This window comes from Eleutherodactylus coqui, chromosome 4, assembly GCF_035609145.1.
Source record: "Eleutherodactylus coqui strain aEleCoq1 chromosome 4, aEleCoq1.hap1, whole genome shotgun sequence".
NCBI lineage: Eukaryota > Metazoa > Chordata > Amphibia > Anura > Eleutherodactylidae > Eleutherodactylus > Eleutherodactylus coqui.
Window position 1 is genome coordinate 139,927,356 of NC_089840.1, and position 16,368 is coordinate 139,943,723.

Consider the following 16,368-nt stretch of genomic DNA (forward strand, 5'->3'; position numbering starts at 1 on the left):
TTTCTTGCACTCTCGCGTTGCTGAAAAATGTTCTGGTCAGTCTGAAGGTAGCCTAGGGAAATTTATTAACCCCTGCATTTCCATTACTGGTGTATTATTATATTCCCCAGAGTACAATGCACCTAATATATCAAGAGGCACATATATCAGGCCCAACTAAGCCTCTTCATGCGCCTACACACAGGTGTAATCCAGGTCCGACCTGGCGTACATTTCTGGTATAATTTACCTTAGTCTCTGTCATAAATATGTCAGCCCAGGGTGGTCATGCCCCCTTTTCAACTGCCAAAAGGTGCTACAATTTTTTGCAACCAATACTTGAGCAAAATATTTTTTAAGTTACTGGCATAAAATGTTTTTTAGATACTGTTTTATTACGAGAGCCTCCTTTCACACTGCGCTGTTCAATCCAGCATAGACTGGGTTACAGCTTTTTATCTACTATGCAGAACCCCCCCATAGAGACATAAAGCAGAAGCAAACCGGAATACAACCAAGTGGGTCGATATGTGAAATGAGACCTCTTTGCTCTCTGTTTCACATACTTTCTGTCCCCGTCAGTCTTATAGACTGGATAGAAAGGTATTATGCTCCTCACCTTGCCCTTGCCCCACGTCGGACCTCCAGCCGGAGGGTCCGACGCGGATGTTAAATCATCCTTAGACCTACAGGAGTGTGTTTACCTGACTGCAGTCTCCTAATATTGGTCAATATGCTGAAAGAGGATCTGTCAGCTCTCCTGACTTGCCTATCTTTGTAAATATTACTAGGAGGTGCAAGGACAGACCTCTTTAAGATAGAACATGTACAGAGCTACATAACCTTATTTTAGACTTGAGGACCATAATGTCTGATTGGCTTCCAAGGGCTGCAAGAAAATATAGGTTGCTTAAAGGGGTAATCTGGCTAAAATGGGAATACGAGCCTGTTTGCCACAGACAGAAGTAGCTGGGAGTATAGGAACAGCCAAGCCGGCAGTTCTACTCTTGTCGGCGTAACTCCCCTTCACTCCTATGAGCATTACAGAAACTGTGTAGAACAGCAATTTTGGTGTTTTCCGCAATCCCGGTCAACAATGGCCGCTGTATTGAGCCAGGGCATGGTCAGGAAACCCTCGTTCTGGCGCTAGAAGCAGGTCCCAGAGGTGGGACTAGCATTTATCAGACATTCATGACAACGCTGCTATGAGACAGAGCAGGGAATAAAAAAAAAAGAAACACTGCACAAGACCGCGAGCATGACATATGCTATAATGTGCAGTGCATTATCGCTGCCATACGCAGCATTACCACACGTAGCATTTTACACATACGCCCCTTGGGGATGAGCCCTTAATGAAATATGTCTTCTCTCCTTTGCCAAACAAGTCACGAACTACACCTCTTTATTTTTTATCCAGCGTTGGCACCTATTACACATTCAGAATGGGGAGCTCTAACAATGCAGATATGCCAATATTCTACTGTTTCCCTGAAAATAGGATCTACCCTGATAATAAGACCTACCCCGGTTTTCGGGGGAGGCTTGAAATATAAGGCCTTTACCAAAAATAAGACCTAGCTTACCTGCATAAAAAAAAATCTATACTCACCTTGTCTGTGGCGTCTCGATGCCTAATGTGACTGAGTGGCTGTGATTGTCTCATCGAGCGCCGGCTGTGATTGGCTGGCTGGGGCTCGATTAGCCAATCACAGTGCTCGCTTTGCTGGAGGCAGGGTATCAAAGCCCCGTCACCACGAAAAAGCTCAGATAACAGACGGGGAGGATGCAGTTTGCCACAGCGCCCCTGAAGACCATCGGGAGGCATCGGGATGCCGCAGACCAGGTGAGTATAAGCCCACCCCGCCCCTTCCCCTCCGAAAATAAGAAGAAAGACACTTTGCCTCTTTGGGGCAAAAATTAATATAAGACAGTGTCTTATTTTCAGGGAAACACGGTAGAATATTATATTGCAAAATCAGTGTGGCTCAAATGCCATATTTATGAAGACTCCACAGTTTTTTGCCTATTCCTACAGCAAGCTTAACCCCTTCCCGACACATAATGTAAGGTTAAATCATGGCAGGGTAGTATTTAAGGCAACATGACGTAACCTTACTTCATGTAGATCTCGGCAGCAGGAGCCAGCTGTTACTGATAGCCTAAGCAGTGTAAAAAAAACTAAAGAAATAGTGTAAAAAAAAAAGACCCTTTTTTGCTTATTTCCCCCTATTCGTATAAAAAAATTAAACATTTAAGAAAAACACCACATGTGGCATCATCATGTCTGTAATGACCTGTACTATAATTTGAGCACACTAATTATCCTGCACAACAAAAACCATAAAAAACTGAGAAAAATGCTTATTTTATTCATTTTACCTCCAAATAAGCGCAATAAAAGAGATAAAAAAAGCCATATGTATGCCAAAATGGTAAAAATAAAAACCACAGCTGTGGAGGACTATGGAATAAGACCTCCACAAATTTATGCCCGGTCATTGTAACAAGGCTTGTATAAAAAGTCTGACTTTAGCTTGTAGGAATGCTGCCTTTCAATAGGTGGCACTGTGGAGGACTTATTCCATCTCCCTTATTTGCATATTACCCAGAGGAGCGTGCATGACCATTTAAGTCTCACTCACCGTATATAGTTGCTCTGCCTAAGGAGAAAAGATAGCGTTTCTGAACCCCAAATATAGCTCGCTCCACAAAAAACAAGCCCTTATACAGCCATGTTGATGGAAAAATAAACAAGTTATGGCTCTTGAAAAGTGGAAATGAAAATCCCCAAACAATTGTTGCGTCCTCATGGCCAAAATAGGCCAAGTCCTTAAGGGGTTAATGGGATTTTGTCAGCTAGAACATGCTGTCCAAACTGCAAGCATCATGTTATAGAGCCGGAGGAGCCGAGCGGACTGATATATAGTCTTATTGGGAAAGATTCAATAAAGCTTGTATTTTATACATTTAAACCTCTGGACATTCTGAGCTGAACAGTCCAGTGGGAGGAGCTATCAGTGACTGACAGCTATCTGTGTATAACTGTTGTGGCAATTAGGGGATTAGTCACATCGTAGGATCGCCACCTTATCCCCACATAGGAAGGTGGTCGCACTTCAATGACCCATATTCAGGGTAGAGTAAGTGGTAAAACTCAGGAAGCCCATTTTATTTGGCAGTAAAAAATAATTACAGGTAACAACTAGTAACAACAGTTATAGGTAACAACTCTTCACAACTCACATAGGATTCTCTCCTATCTTACATAGTGGCCTAGTGCCACTACGCGTCACAACAATGTCCGACAGTGTATTTAACCAGGGTGTTAGTCTAGGGGCATCTGTCCCTGTCAGACTCATTGGCAGTAATACAGCCTGGTTTACCACAGACCTCAGGCTTTCAGCCTCCTCCCAGCTTCTCGCCCAGGAAGTAGCTCTAGCAGTGGCCCCGTGGCTCAGTGTATGTGGAGGTTTTATCTCCTGCAGATACTCTCATACAGCTGTCCCTACTGATTAGCACACAGAATGCCTGATTTACAGCCCTCTGCAGGCTATTCTGTGCACTGCTTTGCCATACTGTGTATACAGAAACAGCTGTCAATCTTTCCCCATAAGACTATATATCAATCCGCTCAGCTCTCCCTGCTCTGTAACAGGATACCTGCAGTTTGGACAGCAAGTTTCCCTTTAACGGGCATACATCAATCAGTATTACCTCCTCAGGTATTCATGTGATCTTAGTTCTGACTAGCTTATATTTACCTTGTTTTATGTGTTTTCAAACTAGTCAGTTTCTCTGTCAGCATAACCCCTGTGTGATGATATTACATAGCGTGTACCAAACCAGCTCTTCAGAGGGGGACACAGACACTCCTTCACAGTTAATGATGTTAATCATACAGCTCCTGTCACACAGTTATGATAGAGGAGTTCACAGCTCATCCTACTGACTACACACTTCTGGTCTGTAGGTTACATGGTGAATACAGAAGGTAATGGCAGTATTTCCTCTGCAGCAGAGATGGTACAGTCTCTGGGTGTTCATGCAGTGCTGTGCTGATGTGTAACGACCCACATTACTGTGTAGTACAGCTGTAAAAGTACAGTGGAAAGATGCACCAAGTAGCAGCATGTGCCAGAATGTAGTGCAGTGGGATTGAGCATGCCCACTGGACATTTGTTGATTGGCTGCTGCTCTGCCTATAAAAAGGCAATTTTTCTGCTGTATAGTGAGCTGATGCAGGACCAAAGAATAAGCAAACTCATGTTTGTCCTGCCAGACCCCAGGGAGGAGCAGAGACACAGCGGCCCTGAGCTGATGGGGGCTACACCAACAGAAGGAAACGGAGAGAGTGAATGGGAAATAGCATTCCTGATCCAAGGACCTGGTATGACTAGCAGCTGACCCCAGTGGTCAGAGGTACTGAAGCAGGGAAAACTCAGATGGGCAGCTTGCCCTTACTGTCATGTCTTACCGATGCTGGATTGGAGCAGCAGGTGTAGTAGCCAAGACAATCACTGGAGAGCAGTCAGAATAGCCGGGAGTCGTTATCGGGAAGTCACGGTATGCAGTACAAATGGATGAGATAGGAGTGTAGTCAATGGAAGCCAAAGGTCAGCAGCAAGAGGTATCAGTATGCAGTACAAATGAATCGGATGGAAGCGTAGTCAATGGAAGCCAAAGGTTAGCAGCAGGAGGTATCTGTATGCTTGTAGAGGAGCTTGATGAAGGTGGAACACAATAATCACTCACTAAGGGAGTGGCAAAGCCAGGTTTTTTTAGGAGATGTAATCAAGGCAAGAGGTGGCGTCAGAAACAGGAGGCAGGAGCTAGATAACTTGGATCAGAGAACGAAGCTGAGAGTTATGCTGGGAAGTGTTCATGAGCTGGATTGCTCAATAAGGAGGGTCAGTGCTTGCAGTACAAGAGGTTCCTAGTTCAAGTCCTGACACTTAGCTAAGCAGGAAGATGCCTATGAGCAGGGTCGGTGTTCTGATAAAGACGGGCCCCGCGCTGGAACCTTCGGGCTGACAGGAAACAGGGACAGTGTATACAAAGCATAGAACAGGATTGACTATCAAAATTGGGACTATTTACTCTAGAAAAAAGAAGGTTAAGGGGCGACCAAATAACCATGTATAAGTACATGAGGGGACAATACAAGGATCTCTCCCAGGATCTGTTTATACCCAGGACTACGACGGTAACAAGAGGGCATCCGCTACGATTAGAAGAATGCAGGTTTCATCACCAACATAGAAAAGGGTTCTTTACTGTTAGAGCAGTTAAACTGTGGAACTCTCTGCCTGAGGACGTAGTGATGGCAAAATCCATAAGGGAGTTTAAAACGGGACTTGATGTCTTTCTGGAGAGGAAGGATATTATAGGCTATAAATCTAAGGTTATTTGTTAATTCGGGTATACAGGCAGGTAGGAACTATTAGGGGTTGATCCAGGGAACAGTCTGATTGCCATTAGGGAGTCGGGAAGGAATTTTTTCCCCAAAAGGGCTAATTGGCTTCTGCCCTTGGAGTTTTTGCCTTCCTCTGGATCAATAAAACAGGAGGCTAAACAGGCTGGACTAGATGGACATTGTCTTCATTCAGCCTTACGAACTATGTTACTATGAAACAGGAACGATGGACAGGCTAAAGGCCCATTTAGACACAACGATTATCACTCAAAAGCTATCTTTTGAGCAATAATAGTTGTGTCTAAATGGGCAGCGATCGTGCACTATTCGTTTATCATTGACTTTTAGCAAGCTAAAAGTCAGCGAAGAGCCTTATCAGCGCTAAGCGCTGAGTTCTTAGCAGCATACCAGCTGATAGTATTCTTTCAGCTGGTATCCCGCACAGAGCTCTCAGCAATAGCTCCAAGAACAAAGCAGCTCCTGCTGTTATCTGCGCTCAGCGGGATACCAGCTGACAGCTCCAAGAACAAAGCAGCTGTTTGCATATACTGTCAGCAGTATCCTGCTCAGCCTGCATTTAACTCTTAAGTAGCTAATTAGCTACTTAAAAGTTCATGCAAACATGATCGCTCAAAACTGTCACTAAAACTGTCGTTTGAGCGATCATCTTTCGGTGTAAAAGGGCCTTAAAGCATAGGGCAAAGAACATACAAAGTAAACAGATACAGAAACTGGCTCAAAAGACAGAACAGTCTTGAAACAGGTGACCTAGATGTACTGGGTATCTCAAGCAGACACAGATCAATTCTTAGGCCAAGAAGGAGTGTCCACAGCTCACTTAAATAGGAGCTCATTGCTGGTAGAAATTAGAACAAAGTACATTCAATTGGAAAAAGCAGAGTGATGCCCGCATTTGCCTGAAATAGCAAGAGGGTAGCAAACCTAACAGTACCTCCCCCCTTACGTCCCCTCCTCCTCCTGGATCTATGAGTTCCAGATTCATCTCCTGGGACTATAGGTTTATTAATATCAGAATTGGTGTACGCAGTGAATGAAGTATGATCTTGCAGAAGCTCAACGCAACTATTTTTTACAGTAGACCCATTCTGGAGAGATTCCACAGCTTGTTGTTGAGAACTCGAGTAGCTAGTCTCGCAACATCCACCTGAAGCCAGAGAACCTCGTCTGGAAATGAATAGTCCATGGCTCTGCTCTTGACGCCAGTTGTGAGCAGGAGAACAGGTGGAACTATTCAGTTCCTGGGGAGGAGTAACATTGTCAGGCCGATGCTTCCTTTTAGGTGAGTGAAGAGGAGACAAAACATTGTCATAACTGAACGAGGATTTCTGGGTCCCCTTTGCAGGATACTGTAGCGAAGAAGACTTCTCTGGCCAACCCTGGAGGTTATGAGGCACCGAGGAGTGACAGACAGGTGGTATTAGATGCAGGCACTAAGTATGGCAGGATAACCCCCTATGTAACTGGTGGATCTCAGAAGAACCAGCAAGGAAATTTTCTCTGAGTGGAGCAGACTTTCAGATCCAGCGACTCTGTAACAAACTGGATGGTCTCGGAAAGGGTACTTCCAGTCACAGTTGTCACCACCAGAGGTCTCTCAAGATGTCTTGGTAGTGGTCCACCAAGGCCTGATGCATGAAATTCCCAGCTGAAGCAGAATCCAGACAGGCTGACTCGGGGAACTGCGTACCAGAGACACCGATAAATACAAACCTGGAAAGGACTGGTTTATACCTAGGGTAGCTACTCCTACTGACCCTAGACTCAAAAATTCTCCCGATTTACTAGAAAAGGTACTGACATGATGACCCGAAGCTCCACAGTATATGCACAGGTTTTTAGAGCATTTGCGCATGCACTCCTCCTCAATTGTTTGAGCCGATCAACCTATATGTGCTTAGGGTCATTAGACAAAAAGGTAGTAGGTGGAATAAAAAGTGGTCTCTGGTATTTGGGTGCTAGGTGGATCGACCTCTTCTCCTTGGTAGCCTCCTTGGTCCTCTCCTGGAACTGGAGATCAATTCTTGTTGCCAGGGAGATCAAGGCAATCAATCGGAACCTCGCGACCAGCCAAATCGTCTTTGATATGACCGGTCAAGCCCTCACAGAATGCTGCTATTATGGCCTCATTGTTCCAACCCAGCTCCGAGGCCAGAGTTCTAAACCTAATGGCATATTGTTCCACGGGGAGACTAACCTGCCGTAGATGTAACAGAGAGGAGGAAGATGAAATTGTACGACCAGGCTCATCAAACACCCTCTGAAACGTCTCCACAAATATATTTGTTGTTGTAGTAATCATACTGACCCATAGAATTATATGCAAAGTATGAACATATTACAGAATCACGCACTCTTTAATTATGGCACACACGTTCTCGGGAGTTATCTGGCATGCACTCTGGAAAATTTGCCAAAGCCAGGCCCAATTGAGTAGTTAAAAATGCCCCTCTTGGTGTCCAACCCTCTGTGGGTAAAGGGGCGCAAAAAGTGGGTGGTCAGGCCAAAGCCCTCATCCGCCACAGTAATGAATGGGATTGGTGGACCTGAAGAGCTAGGATGGTTGCGTGGTTTTGGAAAGGCCAGCTGGTCATAAAAAAAAGTCGCTGACCCATCCCAGAGCACCCACAGTGCTTTCATAGGCCCAGTTCTGACGAGAGGATGCAGGCATCACCGAAGTGTTCAGACACTGCCAAATAACATTGCAGGTCTTCCTGAAGATCCCTGTTATCGTGGAGATACTAAACAGGAATTCAAAATGCAGTGAAGTAAATAAATTTGCAGTGACAAGGAACCTGAAAGAAAAAGAACAAATTAGGGAAAATAGCACCACACTACAAATCACCTGACCACTAGCTGCAAGGACACCTGTTTGTGAAAAGAATGTCTCTGCACCGCACAATACTTTATTTAGGAGACAGGGTAACATTATTAAAGAAAGAAGGCCGAGTAATTTCCGGCCCGGGAAAACTCTGTGTATTTATGTGGCCAAATAGGCATACGCCCGTGTGAATGAGGCCTTGGACAAATTCTTTGCTTTTGGGGGTTTCCACTGTACTGCTACCTCCAGGGTGTTGTAAATGCAATATCATGTCCACAAATTATTCCAAAAAAATCTGTGCTACTTCCCTTCTGAGCCCGGCTGTGTGCCCAAACAGCGTTTTACGTCTACATATGCGACATTTCCATACTCAGGAGAAATTGTGTAGAAAATTGTGAGGGTGCTTTTTCTCCTATCGCCCCTTGTGAAAATGAAATGTAATGTTGAAAAATATACGGTAATTTTACATTTTCACACCCCAGTGTTGACAAATTCTATGAAATACCCATGGAGTCAAAAAAGGTCACTAGACCCCTGGGTGGATTCCATGAGGGGCATATTTTCCAAAGAGGGGTTCACTTTTGGGGGGCTTCCACTGTACTAGTACTTGAGGAATCTTTACAAATGCAACATGGCATCCAAAAATTATTTTAGCAAAAGCTGTGCTACAAAACCAAGTAGCCTTCATACCCTTTAGAGCTCTGCTGTGCGCCCAAACAGCAGTTCACAAGTACATATGTGGTATTTTCTGTACTCTGATGAAATTATGTAGAAAGCTAGAGGGTGATGTTTTTCTTATTTTCCCTTGTGAAATGTAAAATTTTGGGGCTAAAACAATGTATTATTGGAAAAAAATATAATCTTTCATTTTCACGGTCCAATTCTCTTTAGTTCGTTAAAACACCTATGGGGTCAAAATGCTCACTACAACTCTAAGATAAATTCCTTGGGTTTCCAAAATGGGGTGAATGATGGGAGGCTTCTAATATATAGATGTCTCCAAGCCACTTCAGAACTAAATTGTACCCTACAAAAATAGGTTTGGGAAATGTTCTTAAAAATTTGAAAAATTGAGCTATATTTTTATGCCCTAAAAAAATTAAAGATGTTTACAAAATGATGCCAACATAAAGTGGAGATATGGTAAGTGTTATTTATTGACCGTTCCATGTAATAGGACACACAAGTAAGCACAAAACATTCCAAACATAATTTACCATCAATATAGACCGTGCCTGTGTACAATCCGGAAATGTTGTCATGTTTCAGAGGAAGTATTTACTTAGAAAGCAAGTAGGATCTTGAAAAAAAAAACAGGATGCAGAAACGTGGCATGAACGGGGCCTTTCTGCAATTTTTGACTGCAGAGCTTGTATAGATGGAACACATTAAAAACAATGTGGGAAATTTATCATCAGGGGAATTTTTGATGCCACTATTCTGGCAGCTTTTCTTCTTTTCTCAAGTTTAACCCATTAAGGCTCCATGACATATAGATACTTTATAGATATTCGGGGTTTGTATACAGTAAGATTAGGGGTTGACTAAAAAAAAGGAAAAATGAGTTAAAAAAAGTTTTATCAATTAGTAAAAAAAATTAAAAGGCAATTAAAGTTAAAAAAAAACCCTTTTTGCCCTTTTATAATAAAAAATCTAAATATAAAAACCTAAAAATATTTTTGGTATCATTGTGTCGATAAAAGGTAGATCTATCAAAGCAGTGCATTATTAATCCTGCCCGGTGAATGTTGTAAAAAAAAAATACACAACGTCAGAATTGTGCTTTTTTTTTGGAACGCTGTCTCCTAGAAAAATATATAATAAAAAGCGATCAAAAAGCTATATGCATTCCAAAGTGGTAGCAATAGAAACTACAGGATGCAAGAAATGAGCCCTCGCACGACTATGTTGATGAAAAAATAAAAAAATGTTATGGCAGTCAGAAGATGGTGGCAGAAAAAAAACCATTACATTTTTTTCCAAAGATATTTTATTTTTACAAGTAGTACAGCTAAAAAAAACTGTATAAATTTGGTATCGTAGTAATCATACTGACCCACAGAAGAAAGCTGTTGTGTCATTTCACATTGTCATAATGTGTACACTGTGAAAACAACATTCCCCACAGGATGGCAGGATTGTGTTTTTATATTTATTTGTATTTATATATATTATATGGGTAAATAAAATACTACCATTTACAAATATAACTCACCCAGCAAAAAACAACATTCAGACAGTTACATTGAGAGATAAATAAAAAACATGATTTTTTTTGAAAGTGGGGAGGAAAAAACAAAAATGAAAAAAAGGGCCAAGTCCTTAAGGCCCCCTGTGCACGGGCGAGGTGGAATATTGCTAGCAATATTCCGCCGCAGGGGAGAGAACTGTCAGTTCTCTGCGGTGAGCCTATCTGACAGATAGGATCACCGCGGAGAATCGCGGCAAATCGCAGCATGACGCGACTTGAGTCTCGCGAGCGGAGAATTGCCTTGATTCTCCACTCATGGATGCCGGCGCTGCCTTTTCTATGGAAAGCGTGCACTGCGTTACTGGCAGCTGGATTATCGACGCGAGTAATGCAATGCAGTATCACCCGTGGACAGGAGCCTAAAGGGTTAAAATGCAACACATTTATGAAATGTTGCATAATCTTAAGTTTGTTGCATCTTTGAATTTCTGGCAATGTGGAGTCACTTTGAGCGCCACCCAGATATTGACTTCCAGGAAAGCTACTGTCTAATAGGTGGCGCTGTCAACCAGGGTGCAGAGTTGGAGTTGTGGTGTCAGAGTCCCATTTTGCTAGAAATGTACTGAATCCAACTTATAAAAAAAATATGTATCTATATATATATAAAGCTGAAAGCCCTCACTGACTGACTGACTGACTGACTGACTGACTGACTGACTGACTGACTGACTGACTGACTGACTGACTGACTGACTGACTCGCCAAAAGTTCTCCAACTTCCCGATGTCGTAGAAACATGAAATTTGGCACACGCATAGATTATCTCCAAAATAGGAAAAGTAATTGGGTCCCAACTCGATTATTCAATTCTAGCGCAAAAGAATTGGCGTCGAAATTTTATGTACGTATTCTAAATCTGTGACTTCCCAATGCCATAGAAACTTAAAATTTGGCACGAGCATTGATTATGACATAAATAGGAAAAGCTAATGGGTCCCAACTCGATTATTCAATACTATGCGCAAAAGAATTAGCGCCCAAATTTTACGTACGGAATCTAATTTTCTCACATTCCGGTGTCATAGAAACAGGAAATTTGGCACGAGCATTGATTATGTCAAAAATAGGAAAAGTTCATAGGTCCCAACTTGATTATTCAATTCTAGCGCAAAAGAATTGGTGTCGAAATTTTACGTGCGGAATGTAATTTTTTCACTTTCCGGTGTCATAGAAACGGGAAATTTGGCACAAGCATTGATTATGTCATAAATACGTAAAGCTAATGGGTCCCAAATCCATTATTCAATTCTATGCGCAAAAGAATTAGCGTCCAAATTTTACGTGCGGAATGTAATTTCTTCACTTTCCGGTGTCATAGAAACTTGAAATTTGGCACAAGCATTGATTATGTCATAAATAGTATAAGCTAATGGGTCCCAACTTGATTATTCAATTCTATGCACAAAACAATTAGCGTCCAAATTTTACGTACGGAATCTAATTTTCTCACTTTCTGGTGTCATAGAAACGTGAAATTTGGCACGAGCATTGATTATGTCATAAATAGGAAAAGTTCATAGGTCCCAACTCGATTATTCAATTCTAGCGCAAAAGAATTGGCGTCGAAATTTTACGTGCGGAATGTAATTTTTTCACTTTCCGGTGTCATAGAAACGTGAAATTTGGCACGAGCATTGATTATGTCATAAATAGGAAAAGCTAATGGGTCCCAACTCCATTATTCAATTCTATGCGCAAAAGAATTAGCATCCAAATTTTACATGTGGAATGTAATTTTCTCACTTTCCGGTGTCATAGAAACAGGAAATTTGGCATGAGCATTGATTATGTCATAAATAGGAAAAGCTAATGGGTCCCAACTCCATTATTCAATTCTATGCGCAAAAGAATTAGCGTCGAAATTTTACGTGCGGAATGTAATTTCTTCACTTTCCGGTGTCATAGAAACAGCAAATTTGGCATGAGCATTGATTATGTCATAAATAGGAAAAGCTAATTGGTCCCAACTCGATTATTCAATTCTAGCGCAAAAGAATTAGCGTCCAAATTTTACGTACGGAATCTAATTTTCTCACTTTCCGGTGTCATAGAAACGTGAAATTTGGCACGAGCATTGATTATGTCATAAATAGGAAAAGTTCATAGGTTCCAACTCGATTATTCAATTCTAGCGCAAAAGAATTGGCGTAGAAATTTTACGTGCGGAATGTAATTTTCTCACTTTCCGGTGTCATAGAAACGTGAAATTTGGCACGAGCATTGATTATGTCATAATTAGCCAAAGCTAATGGGTCCCAACTCCATTATTCAATTCTATGCACAAAAGAATTAGTGTCCAAATTTTACATACATAATCTAAATCTCTCACTTCCCAATGTGATAGAAACATGAAATTTGGCACGGGCATTGATTATGTCATAATCAGGAAAAGTTAATAGGTCCCAACTCGATTATTCAATTCTATGCGCAAAAGAATTAGCGTCCAAATTTTACGTACGGAATCTAATTTTCTCACTTTCCGGTGTCATAGAAACGTGAAATTTGGCACGAGCATTGATTATGTCATAAATAGGAAAAGTTCATAGGTCCCAACTCGATTATTCAATTCTAGCGCAAAAGAATTGGCGTCGAAATTTTACGTGCGGAATGTAATTTCTTCACTTTCCGGTGTCATAGAAACGGGAAATTTGGCACGAGCATTGATTATGTCATAAATAGGAAAAGCTAATGGGTCCCAACTCGATTATTCAATTCTAAGCGCAAAAGAATTAGTGTCCAAATTTTATGTACGTAATCAAATTCTCTCACTTCCTGATGTCATTTTATATAAAGGAAACGTCGCATGGTTGCCTCCCCGTGGTGTTTCCTGGGTAACGCAGAGAACTATGCAAAATGGTGAACATATTTTTTTCCCTCAGTATCTCTAAAGTAACAACGACTTCATAAGACTTTCCGTGTGAACACCAGATAAACACCAGTACCAAATTAACTTGGGCGAAGCCGGGTATATCAGCTAGTATGTTATATATGGCATAATCATTGTAAAATCTCCCATTTGGGTGGCTTTTTAAGTGCCCTTATGCATGCAAGGTGGTCTCTGCAAGGAGAAACTGTGCCTCTCCCTAGCTGCAAAATGATGCACGATTTTGCAGGTAAGTAGTCATTAAAGGGATACATTTTTATTTTAAAAACATATTCATCGAGGCAGAAAATAATTCCTGCAGCAGCATCTCTGGGTCTGTCCTGTCATGCGCTGCTTACAGGCTGCAGCAGCCTGTGATGTCCCGTAAATGGGCTGACTGCAGCCTGTAAACACAGACCGAATACAGAGCTGCGATGCGGAGATCCGGGCGAGGGAAGTAGAAGCTTTTTTATTACTTTCTGCCACGTTGGAACAAGTCTTTAACCCCTAAGTGACCACCCCATAGTGTTTTTACGTCCTACCCAAGTGGGTTTTAATCCCCAATGACATAAAAACATGCTGCCTCTGTGGATTAAAGCCCTTCAGGCTGTGGACGTGACAGCTCCATACTGATGGTTCCCAGAGGTAGCCAACAACATGGAGCTGCCTCCCCTGCACTGCTGTCAAGCTCTTTCAGCAGGCGGGGATTTAAAAATCCCCGCCTCCTGAAAGAGCTGTGCTGATTGGCTGAGTGCTCAGCCAATTACAGGCACCGCTTAGCTATTTATTGGCTGAGCGCTCAGCCAGTCAGAACAGCCCTTTCAGGAAGCAGGGATTTCTAAATCCCCGGCTGCTGAAAGAGCTTGACAGCAGTGCAGGGGAGCCAGCCTGGAGGACGCGCCTGAGCGGCGGAGAGGTGAGTATATAATTGAAAGCAATGGGATAACATCCTGGACTTCTGCCACAGCTGTGGCAGAGGTTTCCTTCATCCGCGCGGTGCCCGTTATTCAGCCTGGCGTTATTTAGATTGCTCCCAGTAGTACGTAATTTTCAAGAAGTCCCGGGAATGCTCGCCTTCCTTCAGTTCTAGGAACATCTGGTTGAGTGCCTTCTGTGTGAGACCGCCGCACCTCAGCAAGCTTACGAAGCCCAACAGAGCGCCACTTTTTACACCCCATCCCTGCCACTGAGGTCAAAAAATACCCCCTCCAAAAAGCATAGGAGGAGGAGGGATACCCGGTTTTATTGCCCCATGTGCCCATCCCAATCAGCCTTCGTAATTACCCCTGTCTTCGGACATACCACATAGTTTACATTATTACTTTTATCTAAGACTTATCGAATCCCCAAAAAAGGGGGAGGTAATTTTTTTTTTTAGGGAGTCAATTTTTTTTCCACACAAGTGGGCAATGGAGCCTGGAATTTATTCAGTTGTGCTGTGAAATCCAACAGGTGTTCCCTCTATTACAGGCTGAGCCATGCGACCTATAAGTTGATTGGGGCTACAATGGGTATGTTTCTGAACACTTGACAAACAGAGGTATCCATTTTGGGGTGAAAGTCTTCAATCATATGTACACTGTACAAAAAAAATGTTTTAATATGACACAATTACCAAAAGAATGAAAATCGTAATTTTTTCCTTCTGCTTTGCTTAGATTCATTCAAAAAACTGTGGGGGTTCGCCATTGTTTTGGCCGCTCAAAGGCTCTACAAGTGCGCAATGGGGCCTAAATCACCTTCAAGGCAAAATGTTTGTTCTGAAAGCCACCGGCTGCTCCTTCCGATTTGGGCCCCGTTGTGCATACGGACATAAGATTAGGGCCACAACGTGTATGTTTCTGAACATGGGACAAACAGGGGGATCCATTTTGGGGTGCAAATACCCATTTTCATGTGCACTATAGAAAAAAATTTGCTTTAAAATGACATATTTTCAAAAATATGAAATTTCTATTTTTTCTTATTTTCTCATTTGTTTTTAAAATGTGGTTATCTGTGAGGGTATCTATCATTTTGATACCTATGAGCCTTTGCAATCTTGGCTTGGTGCAGGAAAACAAAATGTTCCTCAAAATGTTAATAATTGATGTTAAATGGTTAAAAAAACTAAAGTTTTTTAAATGTGCATCCAGATGGAAATATATATCTTATCAAAAATTTGTACAGTATGTTTGCACATATTTGAGATATTTAAATTGAAAATGTGAAAAAATGACAATTTGTTCCAAATTTTCCCAATTTTGGCGCTTTTAATAAATATACACAAGTTCTATTGGTCTGTTTCTACCACCTAAATGAAGTACAATATGTGACGAAAAAACAATGTCAGAATCACTTGGATATGCAAAACCCTTACAGAGTTATTCTATGTTAAAGTGACACATGTCAGCTTGGCCTGGTCATTAAGGTGCAAACAGGCTTAGTCACTAAGGGGTTAAAGGTAAAAGGGATGGCATGGTGGAGGAAGAAGCAAAGGGGGACGGGTAGAAGCCAAGGGGTTAATGGGGTTCTTGTAGTCTCTCCAGTGTTTGAAGCAATATCCATCATGTAGTTTATAGACATAGACTTCCTTTGTGGCACACCAGCAGTCAGAGGAGCGGTTATTTAATATACATTACTAACATCCAGAAGTTAAGGGCACTTTGGATAAAACACACCGGAGTAAATGGTTTTATTTATTACACTCATTTATATAGCACATACATACTCCACAGCGCTGCACACAGTTCATCAGTTACATTGGGCTTTGTCCCCGTAGGGGCTCACAATCTATATGCACACATGAGGATGTCTTTGGAGGAAGCACACAAAAACATGATGGCAGATATGATACCTGGACACAGTGCTTAAAGGGATTGTCCAGTTACAAACAATTGATGGATCCATCTGGAGGACAGCAGATTAGCAGGTATCTGCTTACCGAAATCTCTGCTAGTCAGTTGTCTTTTGTGTCAGTACACTTTTGCACTGAACAGATTTCTGCAGGTAGCAGACAGCTCCATTCTCGCTGCAGTGGC